The sequence below is a fragment of the Balaenoptera musculus genome, chromosome 2, assembly GCF_009873245.2.
Source record: "Balaenoptera musculus isolate JJ_BM4_2016_0621 chromosome 2, mBalMus1.pri.v3, whole genome shotgun sequence".
In the NCBI taxonomy this organism is placed as follows: Eukaryota; Metazoa; Chordata; class Mammalia; order Artiodactyla; family Balaenopteridae; genus Balaenoptera; species Balaenoptera musculus.
The window spans coordinates 76,791,625-76,816,884 of record NC_045786.1 but is presented as its reverse complement, the minus strand read 5'-3'; the positions used below and the strand labels follow the sequence as shown (position 1 = coordinate 76,816,884).

Here is a 25,260-nt window from a genome sequence, read left to right as displayed (position 1 = left end):
AGAGGAAAAAATGCTAGGCTTACTTTGAACTTACGGAAGAAGCATGATTTGGCCGCAGGTTAGTTTAGAGAATCTGAGTTTATATGGGCATTCATAAACAAGGGATGAAAATCATTGAGTTCTCCTGAGTTAGGAGGTCCTCTTAGATTTTTGCTATTTGGAAACCCTACTGTATCCAGCTGACTTTGACATACTTAGGTTTTGGAAAATGTTTTTCAGTGTTGGTCCCAATTTGGAATAAAGTTAAAGGGGGAAGATGATGCATGTTGAATCTCTTGGTGGCAACTTACAGGCAGCTTGAATTGATTATGCTTTTCCAACTAGGCAAGTAATTAGATCCACTTTAAGACTTTATTAAATATCCTAAGTGTCTCTTATTTAAGCATCAGCTAGTTCTTTTTATTTTAGGTGATAGCACAGTTTATTTATTGTATGTCAAGACCACCTTTTTACTTGCCAAAGGTCCACAATTAGTGATCTGCCATTCTGAAATCGGAAAAGATCTGAATCAAATTTTTTCCTTTAAATTCAGCATAAACTATTTTAGTGGCAAGATTCGATCTTATCTGAAGGGAGGCCATTGACATTTCCTATTTTTGTAGTTACTGTATGATTACCAGGTGCTGGGGGTGATTTGTATGATATGGTATGTATACTGTATTTCTTTTCTAAAATCTGAAAAATGGAATTCTAAAACCCACCCGGCGTCATGGATTTCCGAAAAGGTATTATAGACCTCCCTTTGTGTGTGTGTGTGTGTGTGTGTGTGTGTGTGTGTGTGTGTGTGTGAATCTCCCCCACCCCCTCCCCCCTGTTGTTGTTTTCAACTCAGAATAAGAATTTCTCTTTTGGACTAAAAGTCTAGGCTAGAGACAATTATTTTAAATACAGAAAAAAATTGTGGTGGACTTGTTAATATAAAGGAAATTCTTCTTGGAATACAGTATAAGCTTTTCGGACTGAGCTTTGTGGTTTGAGAAGTTTGCCCTATACGTTGTTTTAGGAAGTCAGTTTTCATTTTGAGGAGGTATAAGCTTTTCATCTTTTGGGCCAAGGAGTATAGTGATATTTCCCTGGTCATTTTGCATGGAAAGTTTCAGGATGCTAACATATATTTATATAAATATATAAAACCAAGTAAGAAATAATTATGTATATATACATATATAAAAAGTCAGCAGCATGTGATTACCTCCAAGATAAAGCCTCAACCTTGACCCTTATCCAAATTTAACTGTGTGAGAGCAAACAGAAGAAAATCCTACAAGTCATAGTCATGAAGAAAAGGAGGAGCTAAGATTTGGTTTCATAGAGGACAGACAACAAAACCAGTCTTTGGTAATTTTATTCTCTACTTTTATATCGGTTAAAAGTTTTCATGGGTTAGTAGCATGATGTTTATTCCTGCAGTATACTCATTAAAGGTATCTTCATTCAAAGCAAATTGTGATTCTAATGAGTGTATGAAATTTTCCTCAGGAGCCTGTCATCGGCTCAGTCCCATTACTGTTTAATATAACTATGAAAGTAGCAATGAGGTGAGTGTGTAATAAACTAGTCTTTGTGTATCTGTTTTGAGAGGCAGGTCAATTGGCTATACTGACTTTTCTGGTTCCCTTGTAAACCTGTTTCCTGTTCATTACCAGTGTTACTGTCTGAAGAATCATTATATAATATTGAATAATTAAATCCACATAAAGTTTGTAGAGGTTTGAGATTCCCTGCTGTGGGAACACAGAACAGGCCATACAGCCAGGGTCTGTCTTGCCTTCATACTTTATATAACATCTCTTGTCGAACTTCAGAGTATTGCCAGAGTGGGTAGACTCTGAGACTTGCTGAACAAGTTGTAGAGCACTGGGACTTTGCCCAGTGAATGATTGGGGGAATGGGAGGAGTCTTATTATTTAAAAAAAATCAATAATGATAAATGTACTTCATAAATATTTAGTCATTCACTATTTAGTCCATAATTCTTGTAGGAAGTTGGTAATTGTTCATTTTACAGAGGAAATAGAGAAATCAACAGTGATACACATTTGCCTGTGGTTTCTTATTGCCCCTCAGAAGTAGCACACTGATCAGTCATAGTTGCACCTGCACTGATACCAATCTACACCAGAGTACGGTTTGTCATGAGGAGGAATTTAATATCTCCAGAAATCTTTAAAATTTTTTGTTGTAACTGGAGGCTTAAATGGTGCCATGCTGATAATCTCCAAAAGAAAGTGCTTCAAGATTTATTTATTGTTAAAAAAGAAAACAGAATAATCAAAAGCCTCCATAAAATAAAACTTTTTCTGTTGGTATTACAAGATATTAGATATAGACAACTACAGTCCGAAATGTCTTTAGGAGAGTATAATTCTTTTTTTTTTTAAATTTTTATTTATTTTATTTTATTTATTTATTTATGGCTGTGTTGGGTCTTCGTTGCTGTGCATGGGCTTTCTCTAGTTGCGGCAAGCGGGGGCCACTCCTCATCGCGGTGCGCGGGCCTCTCACTATCGCGGCCTCTCTTCTTGCGGAGCACAGGCTCCAGACGCGCAGGCTCAGTAATTGTGGCTCACGGGCCTAGTTGCTCCGCGGCATGTGGGATCTTCCCAGACCAGGGCTCGAACCCGTGTGCCCTGCATTGGCAGGCAGATTCTCAACCACTGCGCCACCAGGGAAGCCCAAGGAGAGTATAATTCTTTTTGTGTGTGGTCTTCTTTTATTGTTTAGCTGTCATCAGACTTTGTGCCTTGGGAGGAAGATGAAATTTGATAGTTGTAAGATATTGGAATATTCACAGATATTATTTAGTTGAGGCCATAGAAAAGAATGGTTGTTTCATGGTGTGGAAAATTCATTATTTTCACTTGCCCCTTTTCAAAGATTTAGTGTTTGTTTAGTTATAAAGGCAAGTAAAAGCAGATGGAAAATAGTTATTCCAAGGGTAGTTTAAAAGTGTTATTAGACATATAGAAGAGGTTTTAATGGAAGTTGTTAAAATTTAATTTTGGCAACAGACTTTTCAGTGCAGTAAAATGAAAAGATTTATTTGAGAGGGTGCTTATTAGTCCATCTTGTATTATTATTTATTTAAAGTAGACTGGGCTTTCATTTTGTTGAAGAGCATCAGTAGGCATTTGAGAGAACACACTAATGTGCTGTTGTTTTTTTATTGGTCTGTGTAGAATGGTTTGTTTACTTTAAGGTGGTGGAGAACAGAGAGAGACACATTGTGGTATGCTGGAAAGAGGAGGGGTTTGGAGTCACAAAGTTTTGGTTCATTGTTGGCTTTATCATTTACCAGATTTGTGATCCTACGGCAGTATGTTAACTTCTCTGAGTCTGTTTATCTCACGTCTAAAATGAGAATAAAAATACTGCCTAAGGGGTCATGATAGTCATCAAATTAATTAATTTTTAAGGAATTTATTTCTAAAATGTGGAGGTTTGTGATTCTGTACGAATATCAGTTGTCTTATGTTAGGTGGCATAGCAACTCTTGAAGGGATTCCAAGTTCACAAGTTGTGGAACGAGTGACTATTCATGCAAAACTCATACATTTCCAACAGTCAATTATTGAAGATTAAATCAGGTGATTGAGAGGGGCAATAGCTTAAGGAACCCCTTATAGTTGGTAATCCTCAAAATCTCAGAATTCTTCAAATGAGTTCTTTCTGTTTTTGGTTAGATGAGGGAAGTTAAAGCAATAAAGTAAACTCTGTTAATTATATCTCAAACCATAGAGCCCCCAAATTAGTACCTTTGAGTCCTATATTCTCACCTTAGTTTTATTTTTTATTTATTTTTATTTATTTTTAAAATATTTATTTGGCTGCATCGGGTCTTAGTGGCGGCCCGGGGGATCTTTTGTTGTGGTGGGCGGGCTCTTCGTTGTGGCTCACAGACTTCTCTCTAGTTGTGGCACACAGGCTCTAGAGCGCAGGCTTAGTAATTGCGGTGCGCAGGCTTAGTTGCCCCGCGGCATGTGGGATATTAGTTCCCCGACCAGGGATCGAACCCGAGTCCCCTGAATTGGAAGGTGGATTCTTAACCGCTGGACCACCAGGGAAGTCCCCTCAGCTTAACTTTAAATGCTTGTTGAGGATCTGTTGCAGTAACAAGGTTAACCACAGGCTTAAGTAGGGTGACAGTTGAGTAGTTCTTAGGAAAGTTTTTGCTTTGTTTGATGAGCAGTAATCTGAACAAAACTTTAGTGTCAGTAAGAGTTAACCTTTTGAAGATTTTAAAGTACTGGATGTGGTGGCCTTGATATACTCCTGAGTGAGGATGAGAGGGTGCAAGGATGAGGTTGGGAAATGCAAGTGGAACTCTCATCTGCTATATGCCTCTGCTGGAAGCAGGAAGGGTTGACTTAGTCTTATCCATAAATGACAAGGTATCAGGGCTGGGGCTGTGTGCTGGTGCTACTGTTGCCAGGTTCTTTGTGATTAGGGAAGATGAGGGCTTTCCCAGGTCCCAGTGCTGCCCCTTTCCAATTAGTGTGCTTGTCTGGGTATATAAAACACCTAGGTCACCTTTTATTGGGAAATATTGAGGTTTTTACTGACTCCATGTATGTATGTGTTTATGGGATTGTATTGTTTAGAACTTTTCACTTTGTTTTAAAGAAGGAAATCAGCAAATTCAAACTTCATGGAACCCAGAGCCAGTACCGCTATTGGGGTGGTCTTGATGGAGGCCTGTGGACTGGTAGGCTCCATTGGAGGTATTTGCTGATTGTTCTTTAGGATAAGACAATGACTGGGTTTAGGATTATAGGATGATTTGACAGTCACTTGACAAGAGTCAAGAAAGTTCTGGGGTCTTCTGATTGTAATAATTCCTAATGCCCTCTTGAAGATCGTTATTAAATTGCAGTGACATGAGAGTAGATGGTAGGTGAAACAGAAAAACTAAGGACCTTGGAAATGGATAGCTAGGGTTCCTGAATATAATTTCTAAGAACCCTGGGGCCAGGTGAAGTAGCTTATTTTTCTTTCATAGGTAATTGATGGCTTCTGCATTCTTGCTGCTACTGCTGTAATCTGTTACTCCACCACTGGACATTGTAGTAGTCTTCTTACTTGGCCTCCTTGCTGCCATTTGCTCTCTTTTCCAATCTGTCTTAGTCTGCACAGGCTGCCATAACAAAATACCACAGACTGGGTGGCTTAAACAACAGCAATTTATTTTCCAACAGTTCTGGAGGCTGGAAGTCTAAGATCAGGGTACCAGCATTGTCAGGTTCTGATGTCAACTCTTCCTGGCTTACGGGCTGCCTTTTTGCTGTGTTCTCACATAGCCTTTCCTCAGTGTGTGAGTGAGAGGGGATAAGGGAGAGAGAACTCTCTGGTGTCCTTTCTTATAAGGGCACTAATGCCATCACAGGGGCCCCAGCCTCATGACCTCATTTAACCCTAATTACCCATCAAAGGCCTCATCTCCAAATATTGGCTTCAGTAGATGAATTTTGGGGGGGACCCAAATGTTTAGTCCAAAACACAATCCTCATATCTTTAAAACGTCTTTCTCCTGTGGTTTGTCTCAGAGTCTACATGTGTTCCCTATTGGCTATCAAAACAAACAGAAGTCCCACCTTGGCATTTAAGTTCTTTAATAATCTGTTAGGAACTTACTTTAGCCAGTTTTATACTCACTACTCCCCAGTCTGAATTGTATGGTTCAGTCGCACTGTTCTTTACCTGACCTCCTGCCTCTAGTTATTCTTTTCTTACAAACTGGAATACTTACTTGCCATTTTTGTGCCATTTGAGCCCCCTTTCCTTTATGAAATCTTTTCCAGCCATTTCAGGTCATAATTTTGTAAAAATATGGCTTCCAGATATTTAAAGGACTCTCTGGTAAAGGAAAGTACTTGTTTTTGTTTGCTCCTGAAGGCAAGGCTAAAGCCAATAAGGCAGTTATGGCCAGCAGATTTTGAGTCCAGCCAGTTATTGTAGCTGGACAGCTAATGGGTTAACACTGTAAAGTTTAAAAGAAGACTGAAGCCTGCTTCTTGTGAATACTGAACAAAGGATTTCTGTTTTAGAATACTCTCATTTAAAATATATATAGATATAGATATATGTATTTATATATATATCTTAGATTGTATGTTTTCTGAAAGCAAAGATAGTGTTTTACACTTGTATTTCTGCAAAGTACCCTACTTTAAGGTCAAACACCTGGTGAATGACTATATTTAGGTTTGGGGATGTGTGATAGATTGCTGGAAAGAAAGATTAAATTCCCTAAATTAAATTTCTTAGATTAAATATCCTAAATTGCATTTTTATTTCCTAATATCAGCTGCATGGTGAAGTTTTAAGGAAGCACTGAACTTGTGTGTATTAGCTGTCTGGAGACCTGTGGTGTTCATTTATTAGAATGTTCCACCTGTTCTCGTATTTCTTCTGAAAAGATCTTTGTGCATCCAAGACCCCACATTTAAACATCAAGGATGAGCAGGAAGTGGCCAAGTGGTAAAGCCACTGAGGTTGTATGTGAATACAGCTGCCTCTCCTGAACCACAGCTAGCCCTAGCTCTGAAGAGCAAACTCTTCCATAGTGTTTTCTTTTCACAGGCTGTGTGCCATTTTTGTTCTTTAGTAACGTCATATTGTGGGGAGGATGACTTGTCTGATACTGGCCTTGATTGGGTAGAGGAGCTCTGTTGTATGAGGGCCGTAGGAACCATTTTACCACAGTTTGGAAACCACTAGATGGCCAAAACCTTGGAAGTGATACTTTTCCTACAGTAACCTAGATTTTTGCCAGTTGGGTTAAACCACAGAAGAGAGGTTATATGGTCTAGCATTATAATAGATGTGGGGAAACATCTATAAGAGCAGAAAAAGATAATCTTATTTAATGGAACTGAGTCTATTCACCTGCTTAATTTCTGGTGGAAGGGTGAACCATCATCTTTTATTTAATGCTTCTAAAATCATCCTCAGATTTTTGGGCCAAAAACTGCTTTTGTCGACTGTAGAAAATACGTTGTCTTTGTATTTTGAAATTGGGTTGCAAATCTCAACATGAAGTCTTTGGAAATTGTATTTTTTATCTTTTCTTTTTCTTAAGCCAGGAATTGAGTTGACCCTTGTATGTGGAATTTGGAAAAATTTTGTTTTGAGGGAAACATTAATTGAAAGTTAAGGAGTTTTGTTAGGAGAGATCTAGGGGTATATCAATTTGGAGATGTGACCTTTGTGATAAAGATGATAAAAATTCTCATCTCAGTAATCTACCTCAGAACAAACATTGTCCATTGTAAGCTTCTCACCGACTTAAGACCACTTTATCTGAGATAGTGGCTGCTAGACTTTCAGTTCTTATATAGCTTACCCTGGAAATGTATAGAATATATTGCCTTGTGTAGTTTAACAGAGTGTTTATTTCAAACAGCAACTTTCATTGCTTGGAAACCTGCAGATTTCTGAGATGCCACCTTTACCGCCTAAGATTGATTTTTAGCTCTCTGAAAGTGCCCATTTGATCCCTGTGAAAGGAGCAGGTTTGTGTTTATTCAGTGAGTCAAAGATGAGGTAATTGGTATTTTTATGATTTGAATGGAGGCTTTGTATTTTTGAATTTTGTGAAACAAAGCTGTGTTTGTAAACACATTTCAAAAATATAAATGACACTTTTTGGTGAAGATGTTCACTGAATAGCAAGAAAGTTCAGAAAAAAAGGAGCTTTTGTTAACATTTAATAATAATCTAGCTGTTTTGATTGACTATCTCGTTGATGTTTAAAGAGTACCTAATTTTTAGAACTTTTTGTATTGCAAATAATCCTCAGACTGGGTTGCGGTAGGAAAATATTTTTTTGGTATCCAATATTCCTATACTAGCTTGGAGTTTTCAACTGTTATCTTGGTTTAGAAGAATGTATCATAAGCAGTGTATTTCGATATAAAAATCGTTTTGGGAAGCTCTAGGAAAGCATTTGTTTAGTGTTCCGATGTAAGATGAACAAGTTGCTGTGATATTGGACCAATAACATAGGAATATTTTGGTATGGCTCAGCTGGTTTAGATGTAAATAAACGGTGTAAAAGGGTTCAGGCAAAATCCAAAGTGGGTCTTCAGAGATTGTAAAAAGAAGCGGTTAATTTTATACTCCCCTCCAATTTCTTCTTCTTTTAAAGGCTTGTTGGCTTTTGAATGAAGTTGTCTGTTCTGTTATGGAAGTGTTGTTTCCAGAGGAAGTGTATTTTTATCTATTTGTAGTGGTTTTCACTAACCTAGGTGACACTGGAGGGGAAGGTGTTAAATTTTAAATTAATTTTGAAAGCCTATATGTAAGTGCTGAAAATGTTTTCTTCTGTTAACTATTTTTGAAAAATTATAAAAATACAAGCCAAAGCTAAAAAAAATCTGAATAGCATAGAAAGCTATATGGTGAAAAACAAAAGTTCTTCTCGTCATTACTTCCGGTTCCCCATTTCCACTCCCTTGGCAGAGATTTACTCTGTTCAGTTTCTTCTCAGAGTTTTTCATGCATATGCAAGCGATACCTAGCTCTTGTTTTTTTTTTTTTTGAAATATGTGAAACGTTTCTTTTTTTTTTAAATTTATTTTATTTATTTATTTTTGGCTGTGTTGGGTCTTCATTTCTGTGCGAGGGCTTTCTCCAGTTGCGGCAAGTGGGGGCCACTCTTCATCGCGGCACGCGGGCCTCTCACTATCGTGGCCTCTCCTGTTGCGGAGCACAGGCTCCAGACGCACAGGCTCAGTAGTTGTGGCTCACGGGCCCAGTCGCTCCGCGGCATGTGGGATCTTCCCAGACCAGGGCTCGAACCCGTGTCCCCTGCATTGGCAGGCAGACTCTCAACCACTGCGCCACCAGGGAAGCCCCTAGCTCTTGTTTTTACACAATAGGGAACAACAGTTCTGCAACTTAACCTTTTCACTTAACAAGAGAGGGTGAGTAGGGGATCACTATATAAAGGGCATTCTTGAGCCCGTATTTATTTTACTAGGATATTTTGATTTCCTAAAATATGTGTAATGATTTGACCTGTTATAGAAAGTGACATAATTGTACAATACATATGACTTAATGAAGCTAAAAACCCTTTAGAAAACAAGCAGTTAGTTTTATTGTAATAGAAACATTCAGTAAGATATTAGTTCTTTATGTATAGGCCTTGTGCACAGGGCACGCTTTTACATGAATTATTTAACATAATCTTTATAATAACTCTTTGAGGTAGATTTAGTTTTACTCCCTTTTTTTTGCAGATGAGGAAACAGGCTTAGGTGGTTGAGTAACAGCTGGTAAGTGGTGGAATCAGATTTCAAAGGTGATCCATACAATTATGCAGCACTAGCTAGTTATTCAGATTATTTAAAGAAAAACTAGTCTCATGGACAGTTGTGTAATATCCTGTTATCAAATACCACAGTTATTTAATATCAAAATTTGGTGAAGTCATCATTGTTAAAATGTGTTTGGTGGAGGGATTGGCTCTTCCTTGATTCTAAACCCAAAAATGTATTAACATCACCTGGGGAGCTTTTAACATATTCCCATTCCTGGATCCTGAGGAAATACCCTTCTAATACCAGTTTGTTGAGTGATTTTTTTTTTTAATCATGAATGCGTTGAAGTTTTATTAAATGCTTTCTTTGAATCCATTGATATCATCAGATGGATTTCCTCCTTTGTTCTGTTCATGTAATAAATAACACTAATTGATTTTTGAATGCTAAATCAAGTTTGTGTTTCTGGAATAAATTCTACCTAGTCATAATGTATCATTTTCATATTACTGAATTTAATTTGTTAATATTTTGTTAAGGATTTTTATATCTGTATTTATGATGGATATTGAGCTGTAAATTCTTTTCTTTTTTGGGTCTGTGTCTTTTGTTTTGTCATCAGTCACGCTGGGTTCATCTAATGAATTAGGAAGTGTTTCCTTGCTCCTCTTCTATTTTCTGAGAGTGTGTAGAAGTGGTGTTGTCTTCCTTAGATATATAACAATTAACCAGTGAGACCTTCTAGGCCTAGTGTTTTCTATATAGAAGGTTTTAAATTGTAATTAATTTCTTTAGTTGATTTAAGGCCATTCAGGTTTTCTGTTTCTTCTTGAATCAATTTTTGTAACGTGTGTCTTTCAAGGAATTTGTCCATTTCATTTGTTATTGAATTTATTGGCCTAACACTATTCATTTTTTTCAGATAAAATATTATAGGTTTATTTAAAACTTAATTCTTGAGTATACAAAATACAAATTCCACAAAATGTTCATTTTTTTACTTTGTAGTTTACAAATATACAAAATAGAAGTTTGCTTAAATTTATATTACATATTTATTAAGGCAAGGAACTATATAGAAAAAAACATTTGTTCTGCTTAAGGCATACTTTGGAATAAACCATCACATCTGAAACCACAGCGCATGACAGACTGTGTGCATAAAAACGTTGAAGTAAACTAGGTGTATTTACCTCACTTAGGTCATAAATGTAGACTGGAAGACAAAAATAGATTTTCCTTGTCAAAGTATGAAGCAGTTTGAGAACTTTGGCCTCATTTGGTACCTTTAGAACCAAGACTCACCAAGCACCATCGTTTAGGCTATTAAAACACATTTTCTGTACCTGAATTTCTTCCTCTTCTTCTAAGATCGTAGTAATGGCTTTTAGAAGGCAAAGAGAATACAAGGTGATCTTTATGCTTATATTGCATCGAAACAATTCAGGGGATTCTGGTCTTCCCTCCCTTCAACTCAGGGATCTAATTTATACCCTGATATCCACAACATCCAGTCACCCCCTTGGCATTTTCTAAGTCCAGGAATATATATTCAAGTTGGATTTAGAATTGGAATGATAGAAGATCCAGTCACAGACCCCGTCTGCTCTTTGTCATTTGGTTTCCTCATGTCTTCAGATTATCCATTCACAAGTTTACTTGTTGGGAACTTGACCATGGTTGTAGTGCTTTCAAGCTGGGTTCCTCCCCTCACCGGGAAGACAGTGTGAAAGGCAAAAAATACTGAATTCTCGCCTGGCAGTGTGGGTCATATCCAATGTTTTGGGATTTAAAAGTGCATCTTCATGTGTTAGGCAAGGTGGTCCGACCTCGAAAATGCCTGGTCGCACTTCTGGCACCAGAAGAGGCGGTGCCCTGTGTGTTGGCGGTAGTGCCTGGTCAGTTCATCTGAGCGGGCAGATTTCCACCCACAGCCATCCCAGTCACAGCGGTAAGGTTTCTCACCTGTGTGGGTTCGCAGGTGTGCCTTTAGATGAGAACTCTTCGGGTAGGTTTTGCCGCAGCCTGTGTAATCACAGGTGTGAGTGGCCGTCCTTTTCTGGGGCCATGACCTTCTCCCCCTCTTTGGCTGGGGCTCCTCCGGCCTGCAGGAACTGGGTGGCATGAGCTTTTGGTAATGGAGCGGTGGGACCTGCAGCTGCATCTCGTCGGGCAGGAAGGGAGGGTAGTTGGACCCTGGGTGGGGATGGAAGCCCAGGGGTAGCGGCAGGGCAGGATGGCAGTCCCTGCTGCTTAGCAGTTCCTCGGCACCCAGGGTCAGGGTGGTCCTGCTGGGGAGCTGCCGCCCCAGGGGAAAGTCATGCGCAGGCAGCCGGTGGCCATTGCCGAGAGGGGGTCCAGTGCCCAAGTGGGCATCAAGGGGCCGACCGATGGTGCACAAGGAGACAGCCTCCTGCTTGATCTTGGGACACATGCATGCCAGCCTGCTGCTGTAGGGCGTCACCACCACTGGGTGGCTGCCGTCCAGGCTGCCTTTGCTAACACTGATGACCGACGGGCTGTCGTACTCGCTGCCAGGGACACTCAACGACGCCTTCAACACAAACTTGCCCATCAGCCCGCCACCTGGCGCCTGCGGCTGCTGCAGTGGAATGTACCCTGGGTCCAGTTCGGGCCACAGAAGCTAGGTCACGAAGCCGCCGGAGGGGCTCACGTTGTTGATGTCCACCAGGTTGAAGGGAGCTGTTGGAGGGAGTGCAGACTCCTGGCCATAGAGGAGGCTGCTGCTCATGTTGCCCGGCGCCACGCCTGGGTCGCCCCCGGTCTAACACTATTCATAATATTCTATTATCCTTTTATTGCGTTGGATATGTAGTCATGTTTCACCTTTCCCTCTCGATATTGGTAATTGTGTCTTTTCTCTTTTTTCTTAATTAGTCTTATGAGAGAGTTTGTATTTATCCATATATTTTCCATTTACATCATTCTTCATTCCTTTGTGTATATCGGGTTTTCTATTTTGTCTCATTTTTCTTCTGCCTGAAGCATTTTTTAAATTTCTTATAGTATAGAATGCAGACAGTGAATTCTCTTTATTTTTTGCTGCCCTAAAAAGTTTTTATTTTGCCGTTATTTTGGAAGGGTACTTTTGCTGGATATAGAATTATGTTGACTTTTTTCTTTTGACAATTTAAACATGTCTCTCTTTTGTATGTGTGTTTTGTTTTTTTTTTTGCCTTTCATTGTTTTTCATAAGTCTGCAATAATTCTTCTTTGTTCTTTTCTACATAATAGTTTTTTCCCTTTGGCTGCTTTTAAAAGTTCCTGTTTTCAGTAATTTGGTTTTAAGATTTCTATGCCTGTATGTATGTGTGTGTTTGTTTGATATGTATGTTTATAGTTGAAACACTTTAGTCATTGTATCTTCAAATGTTTTTCCCTCACAGACTCCAATTACAATTATGTTGGTTCTCTTGATGTTATTCCACAGGTATGGAGGTTCTATTTTTTTTTTCAGCCTTCTTTCTCTTTACAGTTCAGTTTTAATAGTTTCTATTATTGGTGTCATCAAGCTAAGGATCTTTCTTTGCAGTGTCTAATCTATTCATCCTATCCAGTAAATTTTTCATTTCAGATACTGTATTTTATTCTAGAAATCCTTTTTTTTTTTTGGTCTTGCATCTCTTTCTTCACAGTGTTCCTGGTTTTCTTTTAATCAGTGAATAATTTGTAATAGCTGTTTTCAAGTCTTTGTTTGCTAATATATTTGTATTCTAGGCTTATTTGTATTGACAGATTTTTCTTCTGGTTATGGGTCACTTTTTTTTTTGCATCTGCACATGTCTGGTAAATTTTGATTAAATTCTGAACCTTTTGAATCTTACACTATTGAGTGGATTTTGTTGTCTTTTATTTCTTTTTATTTATTTATTTATTTATTTATTTATTTATTTATTTATTGGCTGCATTGGGTCTTTGTTGCTGCCTGCGGGCTTTCTCTAGTTGTGGCAGGTGGAGGCTACTCTTCGTTGCGGCATGCAGGCTTCTCATTGCGGTGGTTTCTCTTGTTGTGGAGCACAGGCTCTAGGCGCTTGGACTTCATTAGTTGCGGCATGTGGGCTCAGTAGTTGTGGCACGCGGGCTCTAGAGCGCAGGCTCAGTAATTGTGGCCCACGGACTTAGTTGCTCTGTGGCATGTGAGATCTTCCTGGACCAGGGATCGAACCCATGTCCCCTGCACTGGCAGGCAGATTCCCAACCACTGCACCGCCAGAGAAGTCCCTGTTGTCTTCTTTTAAATAATACAGGACTTTGTTATGTCAGGAGATTGAGTTACTAGAGGTAAACTCAGTCCCTTCAAGTGTCGCTTTTAAGCTTTGTTAGAGTGGGTATAGTGTAATTTTTATGCCAAAAATAGTTTTCCTTGTTGCTAAGTCATAACCCTTCTGAGATATTTATTGAATTCCTTGAATTTTCAATGTTTATGTTCCACTCTGACTGTTTCCACCTTTTAAGACATCTCCCAGTCCCATTTGAGCTCTGGGAGTTGTTGAACTTAAAATTCCTTGCTCATTTTTGCCTTCCTTTGTGGAGTTTTACCATATTGTATGATTTCCTGTTAGTAGCATACTCAAGGGGATGCCATGAAGATTTCTGGAGCTCTTTTTCTATATAGCTTCCTCATCTGGATCTCTGCCCCACAAATTCCAGCTGCCTTTGCCTCCTCGAACTCTAATCTTTATCCCTTCAACTCAGTGATACCACTCTACTCTGCTTGAGATCCCCTCCCTGCACAATGATCTGCAAATTGACTTGAGGCAGGAAACCAGGATGATGATAGAATTCATGTAGTTTGTTTTCCTTTTCTCAGGGATCGTAGTCTTACATGGTTTGTTTTCCAGTATCTGGAAGCAGACATTTAGCATATATTTTCCAATTTTCTGATTGTTTGCAGTGACAGGTTAAATTCAGTCACAGTTACTACGTCATGGTTGAAATCAGAAGTCCCCTTTTCTTCTTAGGAAGGTAAATGTGGCTAGTAGAAAATGTGTAGCAGAGAGAGTGGAGGCAGGGTTCTTGAATGAGAGCAGTATTCATGAAGTCAGGACAGCCGTGTACGTCTGGTCAGGTGTTAAACTGCATTGTGAGTGATGCCCCTGAAGTTGTGTGGTGCACAGCTTAAATGACAGCTTTGCATGTAGCAGCGCTTAGTGAGGATACAAGTGAGAACATGTAGATGTGGAATTGATGGGACCTCCTCTGTTTTTTTTTTTTTTAATTTTTAGTACTTTATTTGTTCTTAAAAAGAAAAAATAATAAAAGGAAATCAGAGAAGGAAACTGCTCCAAATCCATGCCAATTTGGGGACATCCAAGAGTAGAAAATTAATTTAAAAAATATTCACTGTTTAGTCATTGAGATGGCACCTCTTCTTAATTGAGTTTGTAGTGTGAGGTGAAGTGGGCCATTGGAGGTGATGTCAAGGTTTTTATTTTATACGACTTATTTATCACTATGGAGGTGAATAAGCCTTATTCACAAGGATTTTGTGAGGCTTAAATGTGCATGTGAAAATGCTTTCTAAATGACAAAGCAGTATACAGTTTGAAGTGTGGTGTATTGCTAAAGTCTACCCTCTGGGGACTTCCCTGGTGGTCCAGTGGTAAAGAATCTGCCTTGCAACGCAGGGGATGAGGGTTCAATCCCTCGTCGGGGAACTAAGATCCCACATGCCGTGGGGCAACTAATAAGCCCATGCGCCACAACTACTGAGCTTGTGTGCATCAACTAGAGAGCCCACATGCCGCAAACTACAGAGCCCACTCACTCTGGAACCTGCATGCCATAACGACAGAGCCTGTGCCCCCTGGAACCTGTGCACCGCAACTAGAGAAGAGAAAACCTGCACGCCACAACTGGAGAGAAGCCTGCGCACCAGGACGAAGGCCACGCCCCCCAGCGAAAGATGCTCCATGCCTCAACAAAGATCCCGGGTGCCACAACTAAGACCCGACGTAGCCAAAAATAAATAAATAAATAAATAAATAATAATAAATAAATCTTTTAAAAAAATATCATTCACAGTAGTGTCAGATGCTTCACCTTCAACAACAATAACAACAACAACAACAAAAAAACAAAGTCTATCCTCTGGATCTCTACAGAAAAGCCTACATGATGCCCTCGTGTCATAAGTGACCTGAAAACGTTGCTGTAACTCCAAAATATCAGAATTCATATACAAAGAGGAATTTTTTTCCTCTCTTTGAAGAATTTAGTCTAGTATATGAGAGTTTCTTAGTCTCAGGGTAATCTGTGTAGACAGACCTTTAAAAAAATCCCTTTACTTCAGAAGAGACTGTTAAGACAAGCTGGAGTGAATACCAGTGGAGTAGTAAACACTTTTTGTAAGTTGAGAAGATAAAACATTGTTTTCAATGATGCAGTCACCTCAGAATGAAGATGAAGGCTGAAGTTTATGATGGAGTCAGCTCAGAGGTCATAGCCAAAAGTGCAGAAGTAACAGCAGTTTTTGAGGCCTCTATAGAATATTAACATGTTCCATTATCACAAGGATTACCACCCCATTTTACCTTCCTACATTTTCCTCTTGCACTCATCCTTCTATATTATTAGAGGGAAAAGAATGCTTACACTTTTCCATGGTCAGGACATGGAAAGTGGGACGAAAAGTCCCACTTTTTTCCCAGTGAAATCATCATCTATAAGAAATGGACAACAAGGCCCAAATACAGATTACTTCTAAGTGAGCTGATTTTCTCTGCCTGATTTCTCTTGATTCCAGCCAGATTTTGTTGGTGACAATGTGTGAGAGAAAATGTCCTGATTTCGTGACTTCCAGAAAAGGTCATTTTCACAGCATTCTGAAAAGGCAAAGCAGTTGTTAACGTTTAAAAATATAGTTGAAATCCTTGATTTTATCTTTATTCATTCTATTCAATTATTTGAGATATCTATCTATGTTTTTAGGTGTTCTGGGCTATTTATTTCATTGACTGTTGCATTATACTGTACCCTAATTAAACATAATTTGTATATTTCTACATATGTTAATATTATTATGAATACTTATTAATACACAGTTTTGTTATCTCAGTAATTTTTGAAAAGTATCTGCCAAAAAGCATCATAATCTCACTCTTCTAATTATTAAACCAGAATGTAAAGTTCTTTTGTTTTACTTTGTTTTATTCTATAATTTATTCTAAGTACATAGAGCATTGTCTGTTACATACAGGAATTCAGTCATTTTATTGGATGAAAAATTATAGATGTAAAACTCGATCTGCAAAAAAAAAAAGTTTCCTTGAAACTCAGTCAGGTATGAATTAAAAACATTTCTTTTAGGTGAGGATGATTTGACAATTTCCTTATCACATACACGCATCAATTGTTGTGTTTCTTTATGTAGAAAACAATGTGAGAAGACTTAAGAAAAACATTCATAAAAGATATGAGTTGTATGCTTTATTTAACCAACATTTATTCAGCATACACTTTGTGTCAGGCTCTGTGCTTGGTATCTGGGATTATAAAGGTGATATGGGTATGGTCCTCCTCCTGGAAGAGCTTGTAATTTGTTGGGGAAGACAGTCATGTGAACAGGTAAACAGGTAAATAACAGTACAACCTGGAAAGTGCTTTAATAGAAATGATTAAAGTGTCACGAAGTAGAGGTTAAAACAGCTACTTCTGTCCAGAGAATTGGTGCATCTTTTGCTGGTGTACTAGGTGAAGGCATGGTGAGTGGGAAGACTGGGTAAGGGAGAGGCTTTAGATGTACTTTACAGTAGCCACTAGCAACATGTGACTAAATTTCTAGCAGCTAGTTACAATAAACAGCACATATTTAAAGTATAAAGTTTAATAGGAAACTATCACCACGATCAAGATAATGAACATGTATATCCCTTTCTAAAGTTTTCTCATGCCCATTTGTATATCTTTTCTGCCTAGATTAGTTTTCATTTTCTAGAGTTTTTAAGTAAATAAAACCACACAGAATGTCCTTTTTGTTTGGCTTCTTTCACCCAGCATAATTATTTTGAGATTTATCCATGTATCAATAGTTTATTCTTTTTTATTGCTTAATGGTAATTCCTATACCACAATTTGTCTATCCCTTGTCCTGTTTGATGGGTACTTGGGTTATGTCCAATTTTTGATTATTACAAAAAAGCTCTTATGACCATTCTTAAATAAGTATTTGTGTGGATATATATATTAGATATCTATAAGCTTAAGAAACTGCCAAACACTTTTTCCGCAGTAGTTATCTAATTTTACATTCCTACTTGGAGTATATGAGTTTCAGTCCCTCTACATCCTTGTATGGATACACTTGGTATGGTCATTGTTTTAAATTTTAGCCATTCTAATAGGTGTGTGGTGGTATCTTGTGGTGTTTTTTTTTTTTTTTAATAAATTTATTTATTTTTGGCTGCGTTGGGTCTTTGTTGCTGCACACGGGCTTTAGTTGCGGCGAGCGGGAACTACTCTTTGTTGTGGCGCACGAGCTTCTCATTGCGGTAGCCTCTCTTGTTGCGGAGCATGGGCTATAGGTGTGCGAGCTTCAGTAGTTGTGGCATGCAGGCTCAGTAGTTGTGGCACTTGGGCTTAGTTGCTCCGCGGCATGTGGGATCTTCCCTGACCAGGGCTTGAACCCATGTACCCAGCATTGGCAGGTGGATTCTTAACCAGTGCGCCTCCAGGGAAGTCCCTCTCATTGTGGTTTTAATACATATTTTCCGAATTACTAATGACATTGAGCATCTTTTCATGTGCTTACTTGCCATCTTTTATCTTGTTTGGTGAAGGATCTTCACATCTAAGTCTATTTTTTTTAAAAATAAATTTATTTATTTTATTTTATTTATTTATTTATTTATTTATTTATTTATTTATTTATTTATGCATGCCTGTGTTGGGTCTTCGTTTCTGTGCAAGGGCTTTCTCTAGTTGCGGCGAGCGGGTACCACTCTTCATCGCGGTGCGCGGGCCTCTCACTATCGCGGCCTCTCTTGTTGCGGAGCACAGGCTCCAGACGCGCAGGCTCAGTAGTTGTGGCTCACGGGCCTAGTTGCTCCGTGGCATGTGGGATCTTCCCAGACCAGGGCTTGAACCCGTGTCCCCTGCATTGGCAGGCGGATTCTTAACCACTGCGCCACTAGGGAAGCCCTAAGTCTATTTTTAAATAAGATTATTTTCTTATTACTGAGTTTTGAGATTGCTTTAAATAATCTGGGTATAAGTCCTTTATTAGATGTGATTTATTTTCACCCACTTTCGGGGTGGTTTTTTTTCATTCTCTTGAGTATGTTTTGAAGAGTAAAAGTGTTTATTTTTGATGAGATTCAGTTTATCAAGTTACTGTTTTACAGATTGTCCTTCTGATGTTGTTATCTAAGAAATCTTAACCTAACCAATGGTCACAAAAGTTTTCCCTTGTATTTACTTCTGCAACTTTTAAAATTTAGTTTTACATATAGGTCTGTGATCCATTCTGAGTTTGTTATTTAATATGGTATGAGGTATGGATTTGAAGTTCATTTCTTTGTATATGATTTTCAACTGTTAAAGCACCATTTGTTGAAAAGATTATTCATTCTCAAATGAAATCATTTGCATGTTTATAAAAAATTTTCCGTATATTTATGTGTCTTTTTTCTGTGCTTTATAGTGTTTCTATTGATCTTTGGCTGTTTTTATGCAATACCACACTTGTTTGATTACTGCAGCTTTGTAATATGTCTTGAAATCAGGTAGTGTTACTGTTCTAAATTTGTTCTTTTATAGTGTTTGGTTATTTTAGGTCCTCTGCATTTTCATATACATTTTAGTACTGTTTTGTTAATTGCTACAGAAGAAAAGCCTTCTGGGATTTTGACTGGGATTGCTTTAAATCCATAGATAAGTTTGGGGAGAAATGACATCTTGACAATACCAAGTTTTCTGACCCCATGGGAAGATAATATAATTTTGTTTATTTAGATCATTTTAGTTTCTCTGAGCAATATTTTTTAGTGATCTCTATATAGGTCTCTCACATATATTATTAGATTTATAAGTATTTCATACTTCTTGATGCTGTTATATATAGTATAGTTTTTATTTTATTTTATTTTGTTATTTTTTTTAAAGACTTAAAAAAATTATTTATTTTATTTATTTATTTTTGGCTGCGTTGGGTCTTTGTTGCTGTGCCCGGGCTTTCTCTAGTTGCAGTGAGCGGGGGCTACTCCTCGTTTCGGTGCGTGGGCTTCTCATTGCGGTGGATTCTCTTGTTGTGGAGCACGGGCTGTAGGCACACAGGCTTCAGTAGTTGTGGCTTACGGGCTCTAGAGTGCGGGCTCAGTAGTTGTGGTACACGGGCCTAGTTGCTCCGCAGCATGTGGGGTCTTCCTGGACCAGGGCTCGAACCCATGTCCCCTGCATTGGCAGGCGGATTCTTAACCACTGTGCCACCAGGGAAGCCCCTATGGTATTGTTTTTAAAATTCCATTTCTGATTGTTAGTTACCAGTATATAGAAATATAATTGAGTTTTGTGTGTTGACATTATGTCCTGCACAGATTTTTAAAACTTATTAATTCCAGTACTTTTTTGTAGATTCCATTCTATAGAGATATTCTGTTGCTGGTCATGTAGTCTGTGAGTGAAGGCTGTTTTACTTCTTGGTTTCTAATCTGGATGCCTTATTGTTATTATTATTTTTTCTTTTCTGATTGTACTTTATTGCAACTAGTATAATTTTGAATGGAAGTGGTGAGAACAGAACAACTTGATTTGTTTTGGATCTTGGAGGAAAAGTATTTAGTCTTTTACCATTAAGTGTGATGTTAGCTGTAGGCTTTAATGTAGTGCCATTTATTAGACTGAGGAAGTTTCCTTCTGTTAAAACTTCTGAGAGATTTTTCCAGGAATGGACGTTGGGCTTGCCATATGCTTTTTTTGGATCTATAGAGATGATCACATGGCTTTTCTTTTTAAATTTGTTAGTATATGGGGGAGTTAGAGTGATTGATTTTTTTATTGTTAAACCAAGTTGCATTATGCAGATAAGCCCCATGTGGTCATGAAGAATTAATCTTTTTATATGTTGTTGGAATTTATTTGTTAAAATTTCTTCACATGTTGATGAACATAGGTAGTTTTCTTTTCTCCTAATGTTTTTTTGTCTGATTTTGACACCAGGTTAATGCTGGATTCATAGAATAGCTGGGCAATATTCCCTCGTTTTAAATTTTCTAGAAGAGTTTGTGTATAATTGATATTATCTCTCCCTTAAATATTTGTTGTTACCAGTGAAACCATCTGGGTCTGGAGATTGTTTTTGTTGGAAGATTTTTAACTAAAAATTCAGCTACTTGGATGATTGATTTCTTCTTGTTTAAACTTTGGTAGTTTGTATTTCTCAAAGAATTTGTTTATGTCATTTAAGTTGTTGAATGAAGAATTTGTTTATGAAGAATTTGTTTATGTCATTTAAGTTGTTGAATGTAAGTTGTTTATGTCATTTAAGTTGTTGAAATAGAGTTCATAATATTTGCTTATTATTCTTTTAATATCTGTTGAATTTGTAGTAATGTCACTGCTCTTATTCTTGATATTGCTAATTCATTTCTTCTTTCTTTTTTCCCTTGATCACTCTGACTAAAAGTGTATTAGTTTTACGGATCTTCTCAAAGAACCAGCTTTGGATTCAGTGGTTTTCTTTATTTTATTTTATTTTCTCATTTCTTTGATTTCTGGTGTGATTTTATTATTTGCTTTCTCTTTACTTCAGGTGTAATTTTTTCTTTTTAAGTTTTAGATTTTGAAGTCATTAATTTGAGACTTTTCTTATTTTCTAATATAGGTCGTTAGTGCTATAAATTCCCCCCTCTCCTCAAGTACTCCTTTAGTAACATTTCACAAATTTTGATATGTTGAGTAGTTATTTTCATTTAGGTTAAATATTTTCTAATTTCTCTTTGATTTCTTCTTTGACCCATGAATTATTTAGAAGTGATTGTTATTCAGGTTACAAATATTTGGGGAGAATATCATTTTAGGGATATTTCTGTTGCTGATTTCTAGTTTAATTCCATTATGGTCAGAGAACATACTTTGTATGAATTGAGCCCTTTCAAATGTACTGAGTCTTGTTTTATGGCCTGGAATATGGTTTGACTTGGCAAATGTTCTTCTTCTCTTGGTTGGTGGAATGTTTTCTAAATCAGATCATTTTGGCTTACAGTATTGTTCAGATCTTTTACATCCTTTCTGATTTCCTTTTAGGTTGATTTACCAGTTGTTGAGAGAGGGGAATTGAAATCTCTGACTAGAGTTGTGAGTTTTTTATTTATCCTTGCAGTTATATTAGTTTGTATACACATATTTTGAAGCTCTATTATTATATGCATTAATGTTTAGGATTTTTATATCCTCTTGATGAGTTGACTGCTTTATCATTATGAAATGGCCTCCTTTATCCCTATTAATATTCTTTGCTCATAAATCTACTTTACATGGTATTAATAAATATACTTCAGCTTTCTTTTGATGTGTTAGCACTGTATACTTTTTCCTTATTTTTGTTTTTAACTTTGTTCTATTTAAAGTGCCTTTATTTTAGGCAGCATGTACATTGAGTTTTGCATTTTTACCCAGTCTGAAATCTTTGGTTTTAAACTGGAAATTTTAATGTGGTGTTTGATATGGTTAGAGTTAAATGCATCATCTTGCTGTTTGTTTTCTATTGATATTTATCTCACATGTTTTTTGTTCTTCTTTTTCTGCCTTCTTTTTAGGATAAATTGAGTATTTTTATGATTCTATTTTGTATTCTTTGTCACCTTATTAGGAAAAACTTTTTGTTGTTAATTTAGTGGTTGTGTAGGATTTATAGTATACATTTTCAACTTATCTTAATGTACCTTAAAGGATACCATGTCATTTCATGTATAGTTCAAGCACCTTACCATAGTGTACATCCATTTCTCCCATCCCAGCTTTTGTGTTATTGTTGCCATACATTTTACTTTTACATATGTAATAAATCCAGCACCAGATCCTTGTTATTTTTGTTTAATCCATCATCTTTTAAAGAGATTTCAATAATAAGAAAAACCCATATACATTTATTAAGTTACCATTCCCATTGCTCTTTATTTCTTAGTATAGATCCGCATTTCCATCTGGCATCATTTTCCTTGTGTTTGAAGAACTGTAATATTTCTCATAGTGGAGATCTGTTGGTAGTGAATTCCTTTCAGCTTTTGCATGTCTCAAAAATTCTTGAGTAGTTCTTTGTTTTTAAGAAAGTATTTTTGCTAGGTATAGAATTCTAGATGGGTAGCTTTTTCTTTCAGTATTTTAAAGATTTGCTCCAGTGTCTTCTTGTTTTTACAATTTCCAATGTGGAATCAAATGTCATTCTTATTTTTGTTTCTCTGTATGTAATGTGTATCTTTTTTCTCTGTTTGCTTTTGAGATTAAAAAAATGACTGGCTTTGAGCAATTTGATTATGATGTGACTTGGTGTATGCATGTCTTCATGTTTCTTTTGCTTGGTATTTGTTGAACTTCTTTGATCTGTGAGTTTATAATTTTCATCAAATTTGGGCAAATTTTGGAAACTTTCTTCATATAATTTTCTGTGCCCCCTCACCTTCAGAAACTCCAATTATATGGGTAGAAGGACTCTTGGAGTTGTGCCACAGCTCTCTTCATTTAAAAAAAAAAAATCCTCTTTTCTCTTTGTGTTTAATATTGGATTGTTCTGCTGTGTCTTCAAGTTTACTGCCTTTTCTTCTGCCATGTTTAACCTTCCATCAGTCCTGTTCTGTGTAATTTTCATCTCATACATTATAGTTTTCAACTCCAGAAGCTTGATTTGTGTCTTCTTTTTTTTTTAAGCTTTTAAAAATTTATTTATTTTTGGCTGCTTTGGGTCTTCGTTGCTGCGTGTGGGCTCTCTCTAGTTGCAGCGAGCGGGGGCTACTCTTTGTTGTGGTGCGCGGGCTTCTCATTGTGGTGGCTTCTCGTTGTGGAGCACAGGCTGTAGGTGCGCGGGCTTCAGTAGTTGTGGCACGCAGGCTCAGTAGTTGTGGCACATGCGCTTAGTTGCTCCACAGCACGTGGGATTGTCCCAGATCAGGGCTCGAACCTGTGTCCCCTGCATTGGCAGGCAGATTCTTAACCACTGGGCCACCAGGGAAGTCCCCGATTTGTGTCTTCTTATATCTTCCACGTCTCTAAACTTTCTGAACATATGGAATAGTTATAGTAACTGATTTAATATCCTGGTTGGTTGGTTCTTACATCTGTGTCAGTTGTGGTTGGAGTCAGTTGATTTTTCCCCTCTCTGTATGGTTTGTACCTTTTTGCTTCTTTGTATGGCTAGTAATTTTTTATTAGGTTTCAGATTTTATTGTGATTTTACCTTGCTGGGTGCTGTATATTTTTATATTACTTAAACTATTCTTGAACCTTGTTCTGGATGTAGTTAAGTTACTTTGAAACATCTTAATCCTTTTTGGTCTTTTTAAGATTTGTTAGGTGGGTCCAGAGTAGTGCTTGGGCTGGGGCTGATTATTCCTCACTACTGAGGGAGTCTGTTTTATGTTACTCTACCAGTGCCTCAAGACTCATGAAATTTTTCAGTCTCGCTGCTGGGAGCAGATATTATTACTGGCCCTGTGCTTGACACTTTTTATCTTTTGGGGTTATTCTTTCTCCAACTTTAGGTAGTTTCCTTACATGCATGTGCTGATCATTACGCAAGGGGAACCCTCTTGCAGGAGTTTGCTTGCTCTCAGTGCTGCTCTCTGGCTCTCCATCCTGCTTATTCTGTGAGGTCCATGTTCTGAATTCACTGCGTCTGTCAGTCTCCACCTTCACTTCCCCCTAGTACCTCTGCTTGGGAACTTTCTCACGTCAGTAAGTTTGATCATTTGTAGGGCTCATCTTATTTGTTTCTTGACTCTCAAAGATCATTGTCCTTTGTCGCCTGTTGTCCAGTGTCTTGAAAATTGTTGTGTCATTTGTTTTCTCCGTTTTATGCTTTTTTTCAGGCATGAGTGTAAATGCAGTCCCTATTATTGCCTATGACTCTGTCTTTACTGGAAACAGAACTTCTGCCTGTTTATATTTATAAAGTTAGTTTTTTTTTTTTAATATTTATTTTCTTTATTATTATTATTTTTGGATGTGTTGGGTCTTAATTGCGGCACGTGGGATCTTCATTGAGGCATGTTGGATCTTTTTTGTTGTGGCACGTGCTCTCTTCATTGCTGCGCTCGGGCTTCTCTCTAGTTGCGGCGTGAGGGTTTTCTCCCTCTAGTTGTGGCCTGCAGGCTCAAGGGCACGTGGCCTCTGTAGTTGTGGTGCGTGGGCTCCAAAGTGTGTGGGCTCTCTAGTTTGTGGCATGCGGGCTCTCTCTTTGAGGCGTGTGAGCTCAGTAGTTGTGGCGCATGGGCTTAGTTGTCCTGTGGTGTGTGGGATCTTAGTTCCCCGACCAGGGATTGAACCCATGTCCCCTGCATTGCAAGGCGGATTCTTTACCACTGGACCACAGGGGAGGTCCCTAAATTAGTTTTAAAAAATAAAATTCATTTCCTCAGTTGCACTAGCCACATTCTAAGTACTTAATAGCCACATATATCTAGTGGCTACCATATTGGAGAGTACAAGTATAGAATATTTCCATCATTGTAGAAAGTTCTGTTGGACTGTACTTCATTAGGCCGTGTATTGTTATATTGGGTTGGCCAAAAAGTTCGTTTGGGTTTTTCTGTAAGATGTTACAGAAAAACCCAAACGAACTTTTTGGCCAACCCAATATGTAGTGTGCTTATATATGTAATAAAAGCTCATATAAAAAGTGTAATTAGATTTATGTTTTGTTTCTGCCATAAACAATAATTAAGTTTATGTTTAAGTTAGGCTTAAATATTTCTGTTTACACAAAGGCATCTAGCTTGTTAATTTTGAGTTAACCAAATTTATATAACTTATGTAGTGGATTGTGAAA

The 25,260-nt window shown here is 37.7% G+C and overlaps 1 protein-coding gene and 1 pseudogene across 7 annotated transcripts in view; one reads left to right on the top strand and one right to left on the bottom strand.

Moving 5' to 3' along the window:
* TCF12 (transcription factor 12) overlaps positions 1–25,260 on the top strand; it is a 373,765-nt gene that overhangs the window by 11,538 nt on the left and 336,967 nt on the right. The window lies entirely within an intron of this gene.
* On the bottom strand, positions 10,797–24,067 carry LOC118891123 (annotated as a pseudogene).